This window comes from Amblyomma maculatum, chromosome 2, assembly GCF_055883805.1.
Source record: "Amblyomma maculatum isolate TAMU_Amacu chromosome 2, ASM5588380v1, whole genome shotgun sequence".
Classification (NCBI taxonomy): domain Eukaryota; kingdom Metazoa; phylum Arthropoda; class Arachnida; order Ixodida; family Ixodidae; genus Amblyomma; species Amblyomma maculatum.
This window is the reverse complement of record NC_139345.1, coordinates 7,749,614-7,772,547: the sequence shown is the minus strand read 5'-3', so window position 1 is coordinate 7,772,547 and position 22,934 is coordinate 7,749,614. Positions and strand designations below refer to the sequence as shown.

Below are 22,934 nucleotides of genomic sequence, written 5' to 3'. Positions count from 1 at the left end.
CAAGTCCTGGAGCATCAAGGGACAAGAAGTGGAAGCTGTGACAGATTTTCTCTTCTTGGGCTCCAAGATTACCCCGGAAAGAGACTGCAGCCATGAAATTGGGAGACGCCTGCTTCTGGGCAAGAGAGCCATGGCTAGCCTTGACCGCCTTGTAAAGAGCAGAGACATTACACTGCCAACCAAGATCCGTATAACTCGTGCTATGGTCTTTCCAGTGGTGATGTATGGATGCGAGAGTTGGACTGTGAAGAAGGCTGACCGCCGAAGAACTGACGCGTTTGAATTGTGGTGCTGGCGGAGACTCTTGAAAGTTCTTTGGACGGCCAGGAGATCAAATCAGTCGATATTGTCGACCATAAACCCTGACTGCTCATTGGAGGGTCAAATTCTAAAGTTAAAGCTCAGCTACTTTGGTCATCTGATGAGAAGAGAGGAGTCGCTGGAGAAAGATTTGATGTTGGGAAAATTTGAGGGTCACCGGAGAAGGGATAGGCAGCGAACGCGATGGTTGGATGGCATCCTCGAGGCGCTGCAGATGAAGTTATGTGATCTTAGGAAGATAGTGGGAGACCGGAAAGCGTGGCGTAATATGGTCCATTATATATATATATATATATAGCCGGAAAGCGTGGCGTAATATGGTCCATATATATATATAGCTCAAAATTTCGGGCAGAAATGACATTTTGTCGATGGTATGGTTCTTGCCTGATTCGATCAGAAGTTGGATGTTCCCATTGTATGCGGCGGCAATGCCGGTGCTATCGCTGAGGCAGTGGCTTGTCTTGCATCGCAGCCGCCGCATATTATGGGAACATTCGACTTCTGATCGAATCAGGCAAGTACGCCAAACAACTTTATTATTAAAAATACCAACGGCAAAATTCCATTTCTGTGCGAAATTTTAGCTGCGAGGATTTTGCGGTTTAGTTTGGAGGAGCATTCTACAGCGCGCTGCGCTGGCAATTGTACAACGCCCTGTATATTCCTGGGTCTCCTCTTTTAGAGAGTTTTTATGTTTCTGCAAACGACCTACCTGCCTGTCTCTCCTATAAATGCACTTTTCCACGGGCCGTCGGAATGCGGTAAATAACTCATCTTGTCTCGACCAAGGTTTTCATTTGCTTGATCTTACTGTTCTACACACATGCTCTCTTCTTCATTCATTTTTTTTTTTTATTTTCAAAAATAGGCTAATCAGTTTGGAAAGTGAAGAAAACAGAATGCGTACACGGTGTCGTATTGCACTGTATTAATATTGCAGGAGACGTTATTTTTGCATGTCATCATTCATAATTTTTTCATTCGTTCCGATTTCAGCAGGTTCTTTTAATTTTAAGGTGTACAAACTGCCCCAAGAGCTAGCTCTATTGTTCTTAGTTTACCAGGGTTCCTTTTTTTCGCAGTGCTTCGGCGTGTTTCGTACTTGCTGCACCAGGCTGTCGGGTGGTTCCAATCGCCACTTCTCCGGCGCTTTTGTGATGAAACACGACGCATGCATGTTTTCCGCCACGCCGCACACCAGGCACTTCGCGTTTTTCAATGCAGCACACACGTGTTTGCAGCAGCATTGTGCGACACGATGCCTTCGAGCATAAGTTGAGTGGAAAACTTACAAAAGACCAGCTAGCAGGCTGCGGAGCCACGTACAACCTGTGATACTTGCACGTGGTCACTTCTCCTTTCTAGTTCCGAGAATTCAGGAAACTGGGCATTGATTCCTTCGCTCGCCGTATGACACAGCGCAAAGGTGACGCACGCTCTTTTGTCCTGATAAGCTTGCCCTTTCAGTGAACATCAGAATTTTGGACACTGAATCTCAAGCGCCAATGATGGAGGTGGGGTAAGGAACAATCAGAAGAACCTGCTGCTCCCCGGAACTCTTTTCTTCACAGCATGAAGTCATTTTTCGCCGGACTTTCGGAAACCAGTTTGGCTGTAGCTTCCACAGTGCCTAGGCGGGGTACACAATACTTCATTGTGAACAATATGACAGGTCCCAGGGAGCCCAAAATGCGTGCCTCTTTTTGACGGCGAGCACATGGTGGCTCTGAATACATACTCTTCTCAAGACTCCGTGGGATCACGAGTCATTCCAGCAGAAGCGATGTCCTGTTCGGACGCGGAAGCATCGAGTGGTCTCAGTCTTATGCCTATGGGCTGCACTGCCCTTGAGTTGTAAATATTTGTATCATACTCAACATACAAATAGATATGTGCGAGCAAAGTCCTTCGTTGTCACTACAGGGAACTACCCCCTGTAAAGACGTAATCTTAAATTAACTGACGCGGCAGAATTCTGTTAAGGGCACAGTTCACGACGACTATGCAATCAGCGACGACGTGGAGCTCGGATAAAGCAAGAGGTACGCATCTTCTAGTGCTGCAACAGTCTTGGGCTGCCCAAAAGCAGCAGCGGAGGAGAGATCACGTTAGCAGATTCGCTGGGCCAGCGTTGAGAACAACTATGGACTTGAAAGGTTGCTGCGGTGGCGCCATGTACCAGCTTCGGACTCCATTACGCATGTCAATGATGGGCGACAGCAGCAGGTGCGGCGGCAGCGGTCAACGTAAACCGGCGCATGGTGCTTGTAAGTTCCATTTTTCAAACTTTTTGCTGCCCTTATTGTGGGTTTAAGCCGGTACTCGTTTAATCAGCATGCATCGCAATAGTGAGCACAGTGTTAAGTCCGAGGTTCGAGTGGTCCCAATCTCTATGATCTATATCTCTATATACTGCTTGGAAAACAGGCCGGCACCACTACTGCGAAAGAATTTGTGCAGAAAAAATAGGAGCGATCTTCGGTAACCCGCCCCGTCAGATGTTCCTCGCTTGGCGGCCACAAGAAGGGTGCGGTGCTGGAAAAATGTTCTCCATGCAAGAGAAAGCGCTTGCTGTATCTGCAGCCGCGATGCGGTTCCAACACACTTCCATTTTTTTTTTTTTTTTTTTTTGCCGCGCCGCCGCAGTTTAGTCGCCGAGGTGTTTCGATCGCTTGCATGTGTATACATTGTGAATGTGTCTATTCCCTCCACATCTCATTTTTCTCTCGTTTTTCTCTCACACAGGTTCCCTCGGAGTATGGATTCAACCACGACGATGACAAAAGACTGCTCGGTTATCCTGCCATTTTCAAACGCAATAAAAAGTAAACCCTGCCTTCCGTTCTCATGTACTAATATCGGTGTGCAAACTGCACCCTGAATGGCTACATGGCCCGTCACAAATATGTCGCTCTAGCACGAAGAAACCAACATTGCGGAAGCGAGGGCGTCTGTGACCGGCTGACGAAGACATACATATTTTCACCAAACGTTTTTCTTCTGTATAGGGCGTATGTTAAGGCTGTCTAATGTTGCAGCGGAGGCAGCATTACCACACATATGCCAAACGGAGTCGCTTGCGTTGCAAATAAAGAAAATGTATGTCTCGTATCGCTTCGATAGCGGCGATGTCTTGTGACTAAGTGCACAATCAGTCGAAGTGCGGTTGTTTTCAAATTACTAGCGTACCAGTGTGCGCCTAGACTATATTTAGAAGGGCGCAAACATACCCTTCGAAGGAAAAGAACATTATTTTAAATGGGTGTAAAAAACACTATAATATGAATTTATTTTATTCCTCTGGGTGGTAATATTACCCTTCCAAACAAAGCATAAATATGAACGTAAAAGTGCAAAGTTACGCCCATTCATAGGGTGCAAAGATGCACTTATGGGGTGCTGTAGTAAGCTCATTACGCTGGCATAAATGCAGACCCTGTGAGGGTAAGTTTACGCCTTATGATTAGGCATAAGCTTATTCCAGCTGGGAGCAAACATGCACCCGATTTTAGAGGATATTTTTGCACTTTCATGGCCTAACCTTTAGTCCTTCTGAGAAAGGGTAACGTTACTCCCCAGTAGCATATACTTGCACTTCACCATATGGCATAACGTTAGCCTCGTTGTAGCGTAAACTTTACACCAGACACACTTAAGCCCCTGTCGAGGGTGTAACTTTGCACCCAAAGGGGCTCCCCAGTGCGTCAGTGGACTTACCCCCCTAAAGGGGTAAGATCACACCTTTTTTTCTTAGAGTGTACTATTTATGTTTTCCTTGGCGCCAGGGGAATCAAGGCATTGCCAGATTATATGATCTAGAGTACCCCTTTCTCCGCAGGTTTCGTATTTATCGTCCGCCTTTTCCTTCACTTGCGTGTGGAAAGGCCAGACGGGACTTGGAAAATTCCCAGGCTTGCCATAAAGGTGCCAGGGTTCCCGATAAGACTGTGTGGTAGTCGGTTGAGCTGCTGGTATTGGCTGCGTTGGAACATCTGCTTGCGCCATCTCCATCCGTATACGGTGGCGGGAAGGGAGGGGGGGGGGGGGGGGGGGTTGCCTCTGTTTCTTCTGATTTCGGCGGTGCAGGAGAGGTTCCGTGCTGAACTACCCCGCATGCTCCACCACAGTTCACAGTGGTTAACGAGGTTTATATACAGGTTATAAGTCTGGACGTTTGCTCACCACAACTATCGTCTGGTCACAGTGCAGGGATATAACGAAAGGAAGTATAAAAAATGACCTTTGTGCTCCGATTTTCTTTTTATCTATGACTGTATAATTTGGTCAAAATTTGGTTTAATAGTGCAACGGGGTCAAGGTCTGCGTTGCGACCGAATCTAGACAATGTCTGTCTCGAACTGGCGGCTCTTCATAGCAAAACAGCGATATAAACTGCACGAGGGCTACGAGAAAGATTTGATGCTAAATGCCACGCAACTACCTATAAGAAGGAAGATTGCTAAACGCATCCACAAGCTGAAATCACCGCTAGGAAACAAGCGTCCCGTTCCCGACTACCGCCGCTTCTCTCGATCGTTGACAAAAAATAACGCGACAGGGCTCCTTTCATGATCGGGAGCGCGCATATATTAGGCGCAGAACTACGGCGAACATTATCGAAAGTGAGCGGCGACGACCTCCTTCCATTTCCGAATTTCCGGCAACAATGAGAACGGGTTATCTGACGAGCGGGCATGCGTAATAGCGACGAGAAACGCGCGCTGCTGTATAAAATGATGACGCCAAATGAAGTGACATCTTCATCTAAATGGTGGCTGTGGTATAGGAAGGAGAGGGGGAGGGGAGGGGGGGGGGGTGACTGCGCTGCTCGAAACAAGATCATCTCGGCACGGTCAGGGGAAAATGGGGCGACCCTTTCCGACGAAGTGGTAGCCGCCATTGGAAAGGCTTGACGCTGAAGCCGCCGTCGGTGCCGCTCCTCTAGATTCATCCCTTGGCAGCGCCGCCGTCGCCTGATTCGCCGCACTTTGTCACATGTCATTTATTCACTGTCCCCCCCCCCCCCCCCCACCCCCCCCCCCCCCCCCCCCCCCTCTTTTTTTTTCGTTCTCCCTTTCTCCGGATCTCTTTTTCGCGCCCAATTTAAGCGGCGGCACTCCGGAAACGCCCTTCACCTCTCCTCGCTGTTTCTTCGTTTGTGCCCTTCCGAATGGGCGGGAAGAGAGAGCGAGGGAGGTTGCGTCCTCGGAGCTCGGTTCTTCTCGACCGATAAGAAGAGCAAGGATCCATTTGGAAAATTAAAAGGCGCGTCGTGCCTAAACGACGGGTCGCATCAGGGGGTGCCGGACGGGCGTGACTGTCGAAAAGTAAAAGCGCAACAAATCAAAAGAGGGCGTTGCGCGCGCAGGCGGCAAAAAGGAGTTGATGACCGGACACTACAAAACTAAGTACAAAGTCGTCTCGCATCTACATGGCCGAATGCTTCCACACCAACCAGCCCTTTCACTCACGGAAAGAAAGGAAACGTCCGTTCCTAAGCGTTGGCCAGCACTACATTGTATATAGCTCTGTAGCGGCAGGAATAGAAAGCAGCGAGATAACGAGCTACTTGGAGACAAAAGGTTGAAAGAGAAAGCTTAAAGCAGGCACAGCATTAATATAACGACGGCGCTTCGCCTTTTAACTTCCGTTTAATCGGCGTGCGGTGGACACAAAGACTGCCGTTATTCGAGACACGCACCCGTCGTTGTACCCCCCCCCCCCCCCCCCCCCCCCCCCCCGCTTTTTTCTTTTCTTTCTTTCTGAAGACGCATCGTAATAGCAGTAGTCACAACGTGATGGCCTACTCCATTCCTGAGTGCTCTTTGGTCGGCCCGCTTAGGGAGTGATGTACAGCCTTGTTGGAAAGTTTGCACGCCACCGTGTTTGTTTTTGAGGAGTGCGCTTGAGAACTTATAGCTGTCCTGGTTCTCGAAAAGGCCGGGAAGGACGATGACAATGGACGTACGTTTTCGGAGCACATGAATTTCTGGTGGCTGGCCAAGTACGTGAGCTAAAAGTGGAACTCCGTGGCCTGAAGACCTTTGACGCTAGCTTTCCCGCGCTAATGGCGTTTTATTTAGAGGCAACCACTCTCGGGAATTGCAGTTAATTCATAGCGTTTTTACATACGTGACTGATGTTTTTCTGTTCTGGAGCGGACGAGCGGCAGAGCGGTTTACATCGATAAATCATTTTAGGAGGTGAGGAGGCATTGCGTGTTAAATCAAGGGCTCGCTGTAGATCAGGGCATGCCTTTTCAGTAAGATAGGTGCTGCTATAAACTGCGAGGAAGCTTTCCTTTTGTTTTTGCAGTAAGAGTTCTCCTTTTTTCTGCTAGCTTTACAATTCTTCCACTATGACGATGGCTCCGCAGTATTGACGAATGCGCGCCTGTTTTCAAGTGCTGCCCCAGTTTTCGGGACATTATGGTAATCGCGTAGTAATGGCTGTCACGTCGCTGTTGTGTGAATTAGAACGTTGTGGATGCAGCGCTTGTTTTATTTTTTCACTTTGTCGGATTTTTTGACGTCTCGCTCCTTGCGTTGACCCCCCCCCCCCCCCCCTCGATTTTTTTTTACTCTTTTATCAAACTGAAAATAAGCCTATGATGCTGCATAAAAAGGGAGCAAAACAGAGGAGTTATGATCCTGTGTCTCTCTCTAAAAAAAAAGAGCAAAATGTTGAAGATGGCTTCTTTGGGAGCGGTACCGGATCTGCTTTCGGATTTTATAGCAATTCAAAGAAGGAAAATCATTCTCACCTATGTTTTGCGTTGTCGGTGTGGGTGTATATTATTCACAAAGTAAAAAGAAAGCACCTCCGCGAATGCGCGTGGCCGAGCTATGTACATGCTTTGCTGGCTGAAGCGAGGAGAAGAAAACCGAATACGTGTTGCGCCGTTTCATCGCTGAAAAGAAGCGACCCACACGAAAAAGCTCGCCTTGATATGGCATATGTGGGAACATTCGATTTTCAACTCCAGGCATTCTCGGATAGTTGCTGACTCGAGTTCCGCATTCGATTTTGCAGCCCGAAAGTTCCGCCCACCTGTCACAAAGCAGCGAACAAGGTCTTTCATTCCTCTTGCAGTGAGTGTCTGGGTCGCCTAAGAAACTTGTCTCCGTCAGACAACAGCTTCCAGCGCCGTTCTTGAGACCATATTGAGTTAGACTCTGTGCCAATGATGAGTACTTGTCGGGTTCATCAGACGATATCGTGCGTTAAGCCTTGACATGAGCCGCGTAGCAGGTCTCTGTAAGCAACCTTGAAGCTTTTCGAATCTTGCACCTAAGCTTCTTTTTCTTGAAATGCACTGTTAATACGCACTCGGACGCGTGTACAGATCCGCGAGCTCGGATTGCTTGCTCGCGTCGTCCGGAAATTCTTATTTCGCCACTTTGTCAGTGCGCAGGCCTGACAGTATTGCAAGCGAACCGCTGGGGCGCTGTAGAAGATAACGCTTTCTGTAAATGATTTTGGAAAGACTTTCCACTGCGTGCCTACGCGGCCCGAACCGGAGCAACAGGGCTACTCCGTGCTTGAAAATCACAAATTAATTCGCCCCTCTGCTGTCTCTCTTCTGTACTACACGGACGTTATGAGACGAACAAGTGCGCGGTGTCGCCGCTAAAGACCTCCATCAAGGAGACCCGACGGTTCTAACTTCCCATCGTCTGCTGGGCAGACGGCGACGGAGCGGGACATAAACATAGGGAAGCCCCGCTCCGGTGGCGAGTCCGCAGACAGCGCCTATCCATTCAGATCTTGTGGCCACTTCTCTGTTCCTGTCAGAGCGGAAGCCCGAATCTGCCAGCAAGCTGTCTGAGACTGGAAAATCGAATATGCCGATTACTACAACGTCATTGACGGTCAACGCAATTAGGCACACGGAGTACCACGAGGTCACGCTCATACGGTGGTCAAGGTTATGGGGGGCTCGAGCGCGCGCACGCTGTCAAAATATTTTGCTAGGTGAAGCTGTACTGTGAACAGTAGCAGTAGCCTCAGTGACAGCTCGTGCCGAGCTGCCGACGAAACACGGCTACTGGCGGCAGTGGGCGCTCTCGGCTTCGTCCTGCGGGCGACCGTGTCTGGCCGTCGCAGCACAGCTCTCGCGAGGGCGTCTAATTAAATTGGCCGTCGCCGCCTCCTCTCGCGACGCTTCGTCTCGCCGGATGGTCCGCGGCCGCCACCGCTGCTTCTGCCGGCGACAGCACCGTCGCTGCTTGTACGGCTACTGAGGGATGCAGAGGCAGCCTTCCTCTCGCACAGTGGGCCGTCTTCGTTCTCCTCTGACGACGCGGCTTCGTAGCAACGGGACACGCCTGCTTGCGTGAGAATCCCTAGGCGAAAAAAAAAAAAAAAAAGCGAAATAATTAAACGAGACGCGCTTGTAAGAAAACATGGGCGTTGTTTAGGAAGTTTTGCTCTGATTCCTTACTTGTGTTTTTTAGTATACGTGTGCCACGGCCGATCAATGGAGGCATGCCTCTATTGAGCAGGACGTTCGTCCCCGCTTTCTTGTTCCCTTATTTGACGAACTTAAAGAAGCGTGAGGGTGTTTGACCGGCTGAGGGTCAACATTCGCGCTGCTCAGAGACGACGGCGCTGTCAGATGGTTCTTTATAGTCTAACAGTGTGTCACGCTTTGAAGCTTGTGTCTCGTGTAGCCGGAGCTCAGCGCATCTTTTGCCGTCGGATGTAGCGTTCTTGCCGCGCTCATCAGGTTTCAGAGCTGCTTTCCACCCCTATCCCTTTCTGACTTTGATGCGCGAAATAATCACAGAGGTTAGAAAGAAAATGTTGATTCTGGAGCCATTTATTCGGCAGTAAGCGCTCGCTTGTGATCTCGTGTCTGTTATGAAATGAAGCGAAAGGTTCACTCCTGGACCGAAGTTTGACTGATTGATGTGCCTTACTCCTACCATTAGTGCTAAGGCGAGCGACGCGCGGCTGTTGTTTCTGTCATTACTGCGCTTTCTAGGAGACAGCAAGGGCCCGTTTCATATTAAAGTAAGAGCGTGTAACGATTACTACGGCTCCGCTCCCATGCTCAGAAATTTAAACCAACATTTCGCTCCATTTCGGCATCGCATCATCACAACGAGTTTTTCCGCTCCTGGCTCGTTTTTCCTTTCTGGAACCACACATTGTGGTCCTCGGTAGGGTACATAGTAATAGGATGAACCTGTTTATACGTTTTGTTTGTTTCTTTCCTTGTCATTGATACCAACGAACGGATGATCACGAGAAAAGTTACGTGCGGAAAGTGACAAGGATACGGGAGAAAGATACGGGAGTTATTGGTGCGCTTCTCCTGTGCTTTCGCGTTCTTTTTTCTTTTTGTTTTCCGCAGTTAGCCAGTTTTTCAGTCATGCTTGCTGAGTGGCACGATTTCAGTAAGCACTTCCCTGCAATGAGTCGTTAGACGCTGCATGGTTGCTTGAGTGAGCTGATTGAACTTGGAATGTCTCCGTTCCATGTTTGTATTCCCAGTGCTGCAGACTACGGCCGCTGCAGCTGCACGCACCGCTGTCGCTGCGTACGTGAACCCTTTGCGACGGTTACTGCAGTAATGCCCGGCGAGGTCGACATTAACAGAGAGGTGCATATTTATTATCAGTATGTCGTATAAGGGATGGGGATAAGACCAATTTCCGCACTGGACAAACGACTAAGCATGGAGGAAACTATTTCAATCCGTCCAGTAAAACATTTTCCTTCATAATAACGACCGCGCGCACTCAGAATAGAGGGTTTTGACGTAACGCAGTACAAAAAACAGAGAGGACGACGTCGGCAGTTCGTTCAGCAGCCCCTTTCCGCTTGGTGCGAGGGGATGCTGAGAATCGGAGCGCGAATCTCACAGCAGGGCCATGAAATCTGGGAGAGCGTAAGAGGGGTACAGAAATTCAACACTGGGGGAAAGGAGAAAGGCTGGAGGGGGAGCAATGAAGCAAGATAGAGGAGTAGGTAACGAAGCTGTGAGGTGCCTTGCGATTTTCTGTCTCTCGCTCTCCTCGTTTCTTCTTGCCCAGGACCCTCTCTTTGCATTCCGCTGCACATTTTCTCTTGTTTGCTTTGCTGCTTTCTCTTCCATCCCGCATTCTTTGTCCCCGGGGGTGGCTCGCATGCATTCGAAGAAAAAGCGCAGAGATCACGTTTCGGCAATGCTTGCTGAGCCTTTTCGTCAGCCTCTCCCTGCTTCCTGTGCACCCCTGCGGCCGCGGCCACCGTTTCTGCTCCGCTCGCTTACCAACCCGTACTTCTTTCCTTCTTTTTATCCCTCGCATTAACGCGCTTTTAGATCAAGAGGGGAAGCGATGGCGGTGAAAACCTCGGAGCACGTGCACGAAACCGCCGCTCGACGGTGCAGCAGTCTCTGCCCAATTTTGCTGTAGCTAAAAAAAAAAAAAAAAAAAAAAAAAAAAAAAAAAAAAAAAAAAAAAGGGGGGGGGGGGATGAAGAGGCGGACTCCGCCCCTGTACCTGAAAAGTGCAGGCCTCAATCGGGACTCGAGTTTCGGTTCTGTCGGTGCCTGCGCGTACGTCTACCTGATTTCAATGCGCGTAGGGAAGAGCGTAAGATTACAAATGCGCATTCCGCACCATAAAAGCAAGGCAGCACTACATTGCTTAGGTTACCTTTGAGCTGTCCCATTGTAACGCTGCCGAGTGCGTATTGAGGCCCGTGTGACGTTGCACCGTCCTCACGTTCGTTCATTCGAAAGTGCTTTAGCGCACTCTGATGGGCGCACGCCTGAGTGATGTGAGAGTTCGGGAACGGGTCGAATAACCGACGCAGAATGAACCGAGATTATGGCGATCTGCTTTTCATTTTTTTTGCTTCATCTTCAAAGCTGTGCGAATGAAACAGGACAACAGGTTGTCCTGTCTTATTCGCGTCGTTTTGAAGATGAATGAATTTCACCAACTATAGCCTGCCAGAAGACTCTGCTAAACTACATTTATTTCCCTCTCTTGGGAAACGTGCGCAAATATCCGAAATTTTCAAACAGAGAATCGAATATCATGCTATATTCGACTCAAACATGCACTGTTTCATTTGGTCAAGGGTTCGTCGCAGCAATCAAATAGTCTGTGTTCAAAATTATTCGACACGAATCGAGCACGTCAAATTTTCGAACACTTATGGAATGACTGTCAGAAATTCGAATAAAGCATGCCGTGGGTTTGTTTGACTGCACTTAAAAAAAAAAAAACGCGTTCGGTCACTTCGCAGTTGCAGCACGATCGATCGGTGCGGGATTGAGGGTTCGGCAACACAATGCGCTCTGTTAGGTCCGTTGTATCATGCATGGCTGGTCCTTGCGACAAGGCTCAGGGACGATGAGCAAGCCCTGCCTTGATACTCACGTAGAGTTAATTTTTGGAACAGCAGCATTCGTTGCGCCGTCCGGACAAGAAACCATTCTGCGCCTTGGGTATTGGTTGCAAGGATGGAACTGGTGCGCTCAAAATCTGCGAATCCCGTGGCTATAGGTTTCAGCATGCTGAGTTCGTTTTGCGCCTTGCTCAAAGAAGTGTTGAGCCTTGTTACACCTATAGCTGTCGCTTCATTGCTAACTTATAGCAATGTTCCGCAATCGCACTTCAAGCTCTTTGCTGTAGACAGATTTAGTATAGCGCGCTTCGCTACCGTCCTTGAGGCGCCATAATTCCGGATGAGGGAGCACTATGCTAAATTACTCTATCTCGCGTGACTGTTCGTTTTGTGCGAATTTTGAAACAGCAAATATTCGCAAAAAAATATTCGATTCGTTTTCGGCTCTTAAGCAAAGCCGCACTATTGTTTTTCGAGTCGCTTCCGAGAAGTACTATTCTCACACCCTTATAACAAAACAGCGCTAAGGAAGGAACACTGGGAAGATGTGGACCGGACCGGCGCGTTCTAAGTGCACGCGTTTTCAACTAGCCCTGCATCGTACACTCCTCTGCACTCTTAGTTGATGGACTGAGCAGGTGGTCCCGAAAAGAACCAGATGGGTACTAAGGTTTGTGACGAATTCAAGTGGACGCCAAGAAGCGTGCTAAAATTGAGGTTCCCAGCGGCAGAGATAGCGAAATCAGCGGAAGAGGGATTGCCGAGGCTGAAGCCACGTATCGCGCTCACTTTTACAACCCACCCGCTATGAAATTCGTGATAGCTGTTGAATGGGCGCGTTTACGAGTTCACAGGAGGATGCGGAAACGAAAATAAAATAAAAAAAAAATATTTTGTGCGTAAAACTGGCATCATTATATAAACTTCGCCGTTTTTTTTTTCTCCATTTTTCTCCTTCCCTTTTTTTTTTTTTCTTAACGAGTAAAAACAGATAATGCGTCTCTCCCGCGTTCTCGAGCCCATCGCTCTTGCATGCTTTCAAAGCCACGTTTTATTTACTCCACATGCTCGGTCAGTTTTCGCGAATCGAGTATGCGTCTTTACGGCGGAGCCGGCAGGAGGAGCGTGACTGAGTCGCGCCTAAGATGCACAGCTCGACCTCCTCCGAAAAGAAGACGCGCTGTTGTCTCGGTCCGGCAGCTGCACAGTCCCAAGAGAAGCTACAGAAGAGAAACATCATTAAATAGAAGAAGGGAGCGGGGGGGGGGGGGGGGGGGTAAGAGGAGTCAGTTGGTGCACGATATCGAGGTGAGAGCTGGCGCACCGCAGGTGGCGTAGGGGGCGCAGGGGGCGCGCAACGGTGACCACTCGGGGCAACGCATACCTGACCGAAGAGGACGCAACAATTTTGGGGGCGGGACAGATAACGCGCGCTTCTCGTGGGCTGGTGCTTCTTCCTCGTATCCGGATGGCACGCAGTCCGTGATCAGCGCCAGCTGCAAACGCGGGCGTGATAATCTGTGGGATTGGTGCCATGCGCGTTCCTTCTTTTTTTTTCCCTCTTCGTTCTCCAATTCTTGCTACTGATCGGGATTGACCGACGCAACACAATTTTGGTTAGTGCTCGACTAAAGCAGCGGTTTTTCACGCGGAATAGGGCTCTCTTTGGTGTTTGGTAGCTCTAGCGGAACAGGTACTACACACGCGCCGTCATTCCTGCATGCGTGTGATTCCCTCTGTCGTCGGGCTACAGTAATGGCTGGGATTTGCTCTCGAAGGGAGCACTTCTTGCCGGGCATCCATGCGTTGCGGGCTGTTTGCACTACAATTTAAAAGCCACGGGAGGGCGAGGACTCCTGAGTGACAAATAAATAAATAAAGAAACGGACCTCTTTTCACTGTATGTCGCAAAGCTTCTGGACCGTACCCTTTAATCTGCTTGAATCTAGGCGACGGAGGAGGGGCGGTGTCGAGGGGGACCTCATTGTTTTCGGTTGCCCTATCAGAAATGCCTGTCATATAGCTTCTCTTTTTTTCTTTTTTTTCCGTCATGGTGCGTTTCAGGTATCTGTCGAAAAGGAGCCAGGATACTGATCCTCTCCTATCCAGAAAACAAAATTAAGCTTAAGAAGGAACACACGAGGTTTGATGCTTCGTATGGAACTTTTCAAAACCTTTGGTGTTGCCTCGCGTCGAAGCGTTGTGCAGCACGGCGATAGATGAAAAAAAAAAAAATACTTTCATGTAGCCTGGGCTCAATTCTACAATGTTTATGCAGTGGTGAGAAGTTAGAACGCTCGGCTGTTGATCCAAGAACGCAGGTTCAGTTCCTGCCGCAGCTGTCGCTCTTCTATGGAAGCGAAAAGCAAGGCTGTGCTGTGCGACGTCAGTGCACGTGAAATTCAGATAACCTCACGGGGGCCAAAAATTCTGGATCTTTCCACTGCGGTGTCTCGATAGACTGAGTCACTCTGGGACATCAAAAATTATAGACTGAACTAAACCAAGTCGAACTGAACTGCACAGGTTGTGAATCGCGTCTGGCATAAACTTTTCAGGCAAGATTTTCACGGCTGCAAGAAGCGCCGCATCTCGTACCTAAACCTTCATTTCTACGAATGTGTGTTCCCACCAAATTCCAGCGCTGGACACTGCGTCCGTCTTCGGACTGTCTGTAGGGGAAAAGGAAAATGTCTGTATAACCCGTAAGAAGCAAAAGGGATTCCCGCAGGCAAGCTAACAAACGTCCGGCGTAAATCCACTTTGAGCCGGACCTCTTCGAGCCCTCGCATAGATTCCGGAGACCGCGCCGCATTCAGCATCTACGCTGCGCAACGCGCGTGCGACCGCTGTGACACTGCCTTTGCCCTTTGCACCGTGGCCGGCCTGCGACCTACACAGGTTCGGGGTCGGCAGTCAACGAACCGTGGCGTTGCCGCCTGGGCGCGCAGCGGACGGCACGGCGATCGCCCGCCTGTGCCAGTCCGCACAGCCGCTACGGGCTGTGTCCGGTCCTCGTATGTATGCGTATGAGGCCATTGTGTGTTCACGGTGGCGCTTGTCGTCGTGTCAACGACCCGGGCACGGTTTGTTGAGGAGGTGCAAGCTCGGCTGTCTGGTTGCCAGGCTCTTTTTTTTTAACGCTCCGGTGGCGCCATCTATATTCGCGTAACTGCACTAAACTCAATGCACCATTCCATGCGTTTATTCGTCTCTTGCCCAGAGGTCATGAAGGTTTGTGGTTTGTTTGGTTTAACGTCCCAAATCGACTAAGAGGTCATGAGATTTTGCAGATGTATAGTTTAGACTTCGATATGCTCTTTAAACGAGCTCGACTCATACGCGCGACACAATGCGACTGATATACGTGCAGTATAACCTGGTGGGGGATTTCCAAATTGCTGGTTGATGTCAGGAAAAAGAAGAAGAAGAAGAAAAAAAAAAAAAGAAAGCTGAAATCTTCCTGCTGCTTTGTCGAAGAGCACGAGACCTCTTCAGCCGACTTCATTCCCACTCTTGTTTCACTGTCGGCTGTCTTCGCCAGGAAAGTGCAAACTCGAAGATGAGGCAAATAACGATATGGAGAAATAAACGCATCGTACCGAACAGACGAAGGACGAAGTTTGGTTTCGATTTTCTTCCCTCGTTTTCTTCTCTGGAATTCCTTGGGGGGCTATGCTTCTTGGAATGCTAGGCTTTTAGAACGGTCTGCCGCAGATCCGCAATGATTGTGTCGTACAGAGAGTACGAGAGTTTATAACGTTCTTTGGGTTTCGCAATCCCTAATGCCGCCTAAGCGCTTAGTAACAGACGATCAGTAGAAGCAGAGTCGGGTTGTGTATGACGTCGTCGCCACTTCAAACCGGGCCCGGTGGTCGAGCGTCGGGTCCGAGACGCAGAAGCGCAGCAACGGCGGCAGGGTCGACTCCGAGAACTTTCAGGCCATTCTGGGCGATTACCGCAACACGCGCGCGCGGCCCGGCTCGCATCTTACTTTCGCAAACCTGTAACCCAATAAACGCGTCACCGCCTCCGCTGCGCCAATCCAATCTTAAGCTAAAAAAAGGATAATAACGAAAACATACAAAGACCAGAAAGAGAGATTGGGGGGGGGGGGGGGGGGGGAAGGTGGGCGAAACCAATCGCAATGAAACGCCGGGTCCGTCTTTCGAGCACAAGCAAACTGTTTTCCTATTTGTGAACTTTTGGAACCTGATTTGTGGCCCACTCTGTTTCCCTCAGGGCAAGGATAGAAAGAAAGAGAGACAGAGAGCGAGTGAAAAAGATAGTTTGTGGGGGGGAAAAAAGAGAAATGGTGAGGGGGTTAGAGATAACGGTCAAAAGAAAGGAGGTAGAAGCCCAGAAATAATCGCGAAAACTGGGCAGCTGCCGCAGCAGCAGTGGCGGCAGTGAGCAAACATCGTGAAACGCGTCGTCGGGAGGACGAATGCGCCGGGAGCCGCTGGACGCGCGTGGGAGGAGAGGACAACGGGAAAGAGGGAAGAGCACTGGGCTGCTGTTGGGCTGTGCTCTGTCTCTTTGGCACAGCAGTTCGTGTGCCGCGCGAGATTCTCCCTTGGGATATAACCTTTTCGAATGCCGAGGGAAGAGCAGCCGGCCGCGTCGACAAACAAAACATCGACCTGCTATTGTGCGCCTCTGCCTGTCCATGTTTCCGCCGCGCTTTCGTTCATCGACGTGTTTGTTTAGCGCTCGTATATACCGGGTGTTTCAACGAAGTTTGACCAGAATTTTTAAAAATAGGATTTTTTTTTCCCGAGACCAATGCGGATTCTGCACCACAATGGCGGAAATAGCAAAACGGGAGCACTGTAGTACTTATGGTAAGCCGTTTAAGTAATTTCTGATGTAACTGTTTAATTACTGCAGTTAGGCGTCTAGTGCAATTATATATTTGTAGTCGACTATTATTAATAGCTACATCGCTTTTTAGAATATTTAAAACGGGATTTTCCTGGGGCTGAGGCTAAAAAAAGAATAGCCATACCAAATATCACCAGGAGGCCTGCACTTTCGAAAAAAAAATAGGGATGAAGAAAATTAGTTTCTGCGTGCTACAATTCGCTCAGATATAGTTAGGAAGGAGCATAAATGAACTAATTTCAGCTGTAGTGGTTCGTCCTTTCGTACGTTCCAGCACATAAGCCTGTCCTCGTTAGTATACTGTCAAACTTCGCCATCAATTCTCGCTGACTGTGCACAGCTATTTCATCAGCATCGTCATCATCAGCCTGACTATACCCACTCCAGTGCGAAGGCCCCTCCCATATTTCTCCAATTAACCCGGTTATTTGCTAGCTGCATCCACTTGACTCCGACGAACTTCTTTGCTCTACCTTACAGCTATTTTCTTTACCAAAACGACACATTTCTGCTGTAATGTTGAGAGAAACAAGAACTGTGTCGCTTTGCCATTTTCCTTTTTCTAAATGTGTCAAGCTTGTCGCTGCAACAATGGTCACTACACATCGAACTTTACAACGGCTCTAGACAAAAAAGTGTAGAGAAGCTATTAAAAAAAAAAAAATGAACGGTACTGCAGAACTGAGAAACATCCGCACAGATCGGGCTAGCAGGTGGTCTGCCAACATCGAGAGGTCCTCGTCAAACTTTCGGGGGAAACGGCTGGTAAAAATGGGGGGAACAATCCCGCAATACCTCCTTTTCTTCTTCTGTCCTGTGCGTCCGCGCATCAATTTATATACGCTTGTCGTGCTTTTTCTTTTTTTTTTATAGTCCTTTTCAACGTCATCGCCACTTTAAGGGTCGCTGGAGCAAACTGAACTCAACAGCAGCAGTAGGAGGAAGAAGAAAAGGTTTACGAGCTCTTATGAGGCGCGACTACCTAAAGTGTGGCAGCAGCTTCCCTGAATCACTGCGATTCGCGGCCTGGCCGTAACCGCTGTATCGCGTTTCACCACGCGGATTTCTTGTGGCCGTACGAGCAGCTCTTTTTGAGCTTGCATGTGTCTTTATTCCTCAGCGACGACAAAAGCGCTGTAGCCTCGAAAACCGGCTTTCTTTACTTTTAGTTATTTATTTGCTGTTACACATGTCTGCCACTCGACCTTCGTATTGTCGGGGGGTTTTACGGGACTTTAGGAATTGTCTTTGTTGTTGTGCGGTTTTCTCGCAGTAAACACGTATTTTATTTTTCTTCTCGTTCTCCTCCTGTCTGTGAATGTGTAGAGCGCGCGACCACGGATTCTGTCCCTTGGTATTCCGCGCAGAAATTTTCTGTTGCCCACCGTCCGCGTGCAAGGTGACCCCTGCGCTGTCTCGTTGTTATTCGATGACACTGGAGCCCATCCTCAACTCGTTCGCGTATCCTGCACAGAAAGCGAATAGTATGCAGCCGCCGTAAAGAAAAAAAGTTATAAACTCAACTACAACACAATGGAATCGTTTTCGCAGTCTCTCTGCCGAATGCTGTTGTATATATGCTGTACCATGAGCTCGTGCGCCGAATCTCTGCGCACTTACGGAGACAACACGTACTTAGCTGCAAACTGCGATGCCCCCCTCCCAATTGGCCTTCGCCGCATGTATACTATAGCAGTAGGCACGCGCTGTGTATGTATATATGGGGAAGGTGAAGGGGGCTTTCTCGGAGCGTGTGCTCGGCGCATGCAACGTGCCACTTTTTCATGTAGATTGCCGCTCGCCCCCTCTCTCTCTCTCGGTGTAATGCAGGGAGGGAGAGGTGGTAGCGCGCATCGGCTGCAGTATACGTACGTATGGCGGCTATTTGGTGAGGCTGCGAACCCGGCCCGCGGTGATGGCCGTTTCCGGCGCGCGTTCTGCCCGTCCTCGACCTTCCTTCTTTTCGTTCTTCCGACGTCCTCGCGGATATACTGAAATGGCGAATATTCCGGCGGGAGCATGATGAGGGGTTTTAGACGAAAAAGGACGCGTGTTCTTTCGCGCACTGCTTCGCGGCGCGCGGGCGCTCGTGGGAAAGTGCGCCGAGAGTGCATCCGGGATTTGTTGTGTTCTTTCTTCTCTGCTAAAAAAGGAAAATGAGAAGCACCCAAAGAAGCTGCACTTCGTGTTCGTCGGGCTCCGACGGTGCGCTGGGTCTTCGTTTTGTTTTTCATATCGATGTGCTTTTCGGAGGCGCTGTGTATTCCTACGGCGGCATGGTTGTATCATGGAGCCCAGACATCTGCTTCGGCTGTACCATTCGAGCTCTGTTCCATTTTTTTTATCTCCGCGTTAGATATCTTGGTGCAGGAGCGTGAGCAGATCGTAACTGGCTTCGCGTTTTGCTTAAGGAAATAAGGAAAAATGGTAACGGTGTTGAAAGGCCGTCGTTGTAGCTGTCACTGCGCTTTTCGCGGGCAGTGCATCTCTCCGGCTTGCTCCGTCTCCTATTATGGGCCGCTGAAATGCGCTCGTGTGAGCGGAACAATTTTTTTTTTATCTCAACTGACGTTATGCCGCGTTTTGGTTTCGTACGTGCAAGAACACGTAAGTGTGAAATAAATATTCTGTTTGAAAGCTATGCGTTTCTCTCACAAAAAGCGATGCCATTCAAAACTATTCCCATAATTGTACGTTGGCCGGACCTTCATGTGTCTTCAGAATCAGCCCATACGAAGCCGTTATTGGTGCCGGTATCGGCTAGCCCGCCGTCATGTTGCACGCCTGCGAACGCCACTGGGAATAAGATGATTCCTACCGTCGGACAATGGACTAACTTGCAGTTTTTGCATGTGCGCAATAGCACAGTCTTCTAAAATAGTATTGACAGAACTGCACCGTCGGTCACAAGGAATAAGGATCCACGGACCGTGTTTCAGTATACCGGGGATTGCGTCAAACCGTGTTCCTTGCTGAAAAGACTGGTGCCGTATAGTTTAATTTCCTTTTGTACTTTTTGCACACACGGGCGAAATACAGTCGGTGCAAGTTTTCGTGCCTAAAAGAAAAAAAGTCCCGGCAGCTAATTAAATTCTTGCATTTCTGAAAAATGCGCGCTACCTCCAAATTAGCGTTTCTGTAAGCGCCGCCTCCTTCTAGCCAGTTATCTTCTCTTTAATGCGCGCGCGCGCGCGCACACACACACACACACACACACACACACACACACACACACACACACACACACACACACACACACACACACACACACACACACACACACACACACACACACACACACACACACACACACACACACACACACACACACACACACACACACACACGCACGCACGCGCACGCACGCACGCACGCACGCACGCACGCACGCACGCACGCACGCACACACACACACACACACACACACACACACACACACACACATACACACACACACACACACACACACACACACACACACACACAGAGAGAGAGAGAGAGAGAGAGACAGACAGACAGACAGACAGACAGACAGACAGACAGACAGACAGACAGACAGACAGACAGACAGAGAAGGCCACCCCGCCGGGGTGGCGCAGTGGTTACGACGCTCGACTACTGTTCCCAAGGACGCGGGATCGAATCCCGGCCTCGGCGGCAGCTTTTCGGTGGAGGCGAAAAGCAAGGCGTCCGTGTGCTGTGCGATGTCAGCGCACGTTAAAGAACCCCAGGTGGTCGAAATTTCCGGAGTCCTCCACTACGGCGTCTCTCATAGCCTGAGTTGCTTTGGGACGTTAAACCCCACAAACCAACCAACCAACCAAAGAAACAACTTTCTTTTTGCTTCAGCTACACTGCAAAAGGGCCGCGTTCCTGACGTTAGTCTGTTGTTTCCTTTCTCCAAGTTTTTTCTCAGTTGCGCCGTCTGGACAGGCACGAAGTTTATCTCCCGCATAGTTTTTCTTCACTCTTTTGCCAGACATTCCGAGGATTCTTAGCGAATTTGCAGGATAAAAATGGCCCTTACCTAGAGAGAAGACAAAATAACCACTCTTGTATCCTCGCTGTCTCTCCCTTTTTGCTCTCATGTACCTTTCCGCTCCATTTTGTTATTTCGTTGGCAGTGGTTCCCTTCCGTTGTGCATGCTTCTCACTTGATTCGCATTCCGATGCTGGGATTTCAGCGCATGGAGCTGGGAACGCCCACCGCAGCTATATTGCACAGCGCCCCAGGTAGTACAGCCGCTTTGGTCCTCTATATACAGTGGCGCCTGGGACCCTTCAACGAAGGCAGTTGCGAGGGCTCTTTAATTTGCCTGGATAGTTTCGGCTTCTTCTGTGTGCTTCACCGACGTATACACAGAGGTTGTCTTTTGCGCACTCCCCAACCTTCCGCCTCCTAAGCGTACAGTTAGAAAGGAGGAAGGAAAATAAAAATGAAGCAGGGGAATTATTCCCGTTTGCTGGTCTTTTTGCTTGCGATAATCTTTTTTTTTTTTCGGTGTTTCGCCGTAAAGTTGTCGCAGGTGGTGGGTGTGTACTCTCTTTCTGGTTTCAGCCCACGCAGAAGGAATTCCACGTTTAAGCTTTTACGCTTGCGGAGCACATCGTGATCGCTGCCTTCCAAGCGCTGGCGCAACTCGCTCGCCCGTGGGTGGAAGCGCGTGATGGTAGCTACTTACGGGGGTGCAACGGGGGAGGAGGGGGGGGGGGGATTAGATATTTGTTTCTCTGTAGCGCTGTTACTTTTTCGAGTAGAAAAGAATTTCGCGTCGCGTTCCTTGCTCTGACCGCACTTGCAGCCGTCTCGCCTGGAGCACACGATTTTCGTTTTTCACCCTGCAGACGGATGCCTAAATGCAGCTGGCAGTAAATGCGCCGGTATTACGCGGATTAAACACACACACACACACACACACACACACACACACACACACACACACACACACACACACACACACACACACACACACACACACACACACACACACACACACACACACACACACACACACACACACACACACACACACACACACACACACACACACACACACACACACACACACACACACACACACACACACACACACACACACACACACACACACACACACCTTGTTCGTGTCCGACAATATTTTGCATTTTTTTCTTTATTGTAATGGAGCATGTTTGCAAGTACATCGCTGTCTGTAGAATCACGATAATAATTGGGATGATTTTACTTTCGTTGCAGGTGCCCCCTCGCGACGATCTTCCAGTTTGTCTCTGAACTTGAGGGTGCACGACACGTGGTAGGAAAGAGCACTGAAATCGAAGTTACTGTAAGTGGATCGGTGTTTTTTTCTATAACTCAACGACCTGTATTCTTCTTTCAATTTGAGTGATCTATAGCTAATTCAGTGCCGCTTACGTGGCAATGAAACCGCCAATCAGTTGCCTATGAAAGGTGCCAGTTGACTCGTTTAGCGGGCTGCGACGTGCGTCGGCCCATGTGCATCACTCATTAATGGAGGAGACGCGAAAATTATAATCGCATTGTTCTGTGTTAGCAGGCGTTGATGCCGAAGCCGACACATAAGGGATGCGTCTCCGCTTCAGCCCAAATCCTCCGTGCATCCCGAACATTTGGCACACATCGATCCAAGTCGTTCGTCACTGTTGCAAAGGTCTTCTCCCTCGCCCGCCAACCTCGACCTCGTTCGCTTTGCTGACTTAGCCGGCCGCTACTTCGATCCACTGACCGCGCGCAGCTCCGCGTCTACACTATACGCGGCAAGGGAATAAGGAGGTTAGGGAGAGAATCGGGGAAAGGCGCGCACGCACACTTCTTCCTCGCGTCGTTTCCTTCTCTGAGCTATTTTACGAGCAGCTTCGCTCCCTACTCGGCGCTGCGAAGACTTGGCACGTAAGGCACGTTAAGGCGGGTGCCCGCGCGCCTTCGCCACCTTCGGGGAAATGCCAGCACGCGCGCTTTTCCGAAGGCGCGCACCGGGGCTCCTGACGGGAAAGGGACGTCGCGCGCGCGCCATCGACGCGGCCGCGGTAACGACGCAGGGCGGCTAGCGCGCGCGAACCGTTTTCCCGCGCTGTTTGGGCTTCGAGAGGCTTCCGCCGCCACTTACATAATGCATCGGTAGAGAGCGCCCGGTACCCCCTTTCTTTCCCCAGCTTCCCTTTTCTCCAGCATTCTCTCCCGCTTCTGAAGCGGGCCGAGTAGGTATGCCCTCAGACTGTGGTCGTTTTGCTTTTTCCCGCGCCAGCACCTCTTTTCCCTCTCTCCCTCTACCTTACTCGGTGCCCTGAAATGGAGCCGCGGGCTGCACGCTAGACGGCTATAAACGACAACGCCGGTTATAGTGCTCCATCGCTTCGCTCCG

General features: G+C 49.8%; 1 protein-coding gene across 2 annotated transcripts in view; it reads left to right on the top strand.

Annotated features, from left to right (window-relative positions):
- LOC146197888 (uncharacterized) overlaps positions 1 to 22,934 on the top strand; it is a 278,363-nt gene that overhangs the window by 149,363 nt on the left and 106,066 nt on the right. For both annotated transcript variants that reach the window (XM_084593169.1, XM_084593170.1), the window contains exon 2: positions 21,791 to 21,878. The gene's annotated coding sequence lies outside the window, so the exon portion shown is untranslated. The remainder of the gene's footprint in view (positions 1 to 21,790; positions 21,879 to 22,934) is intronic.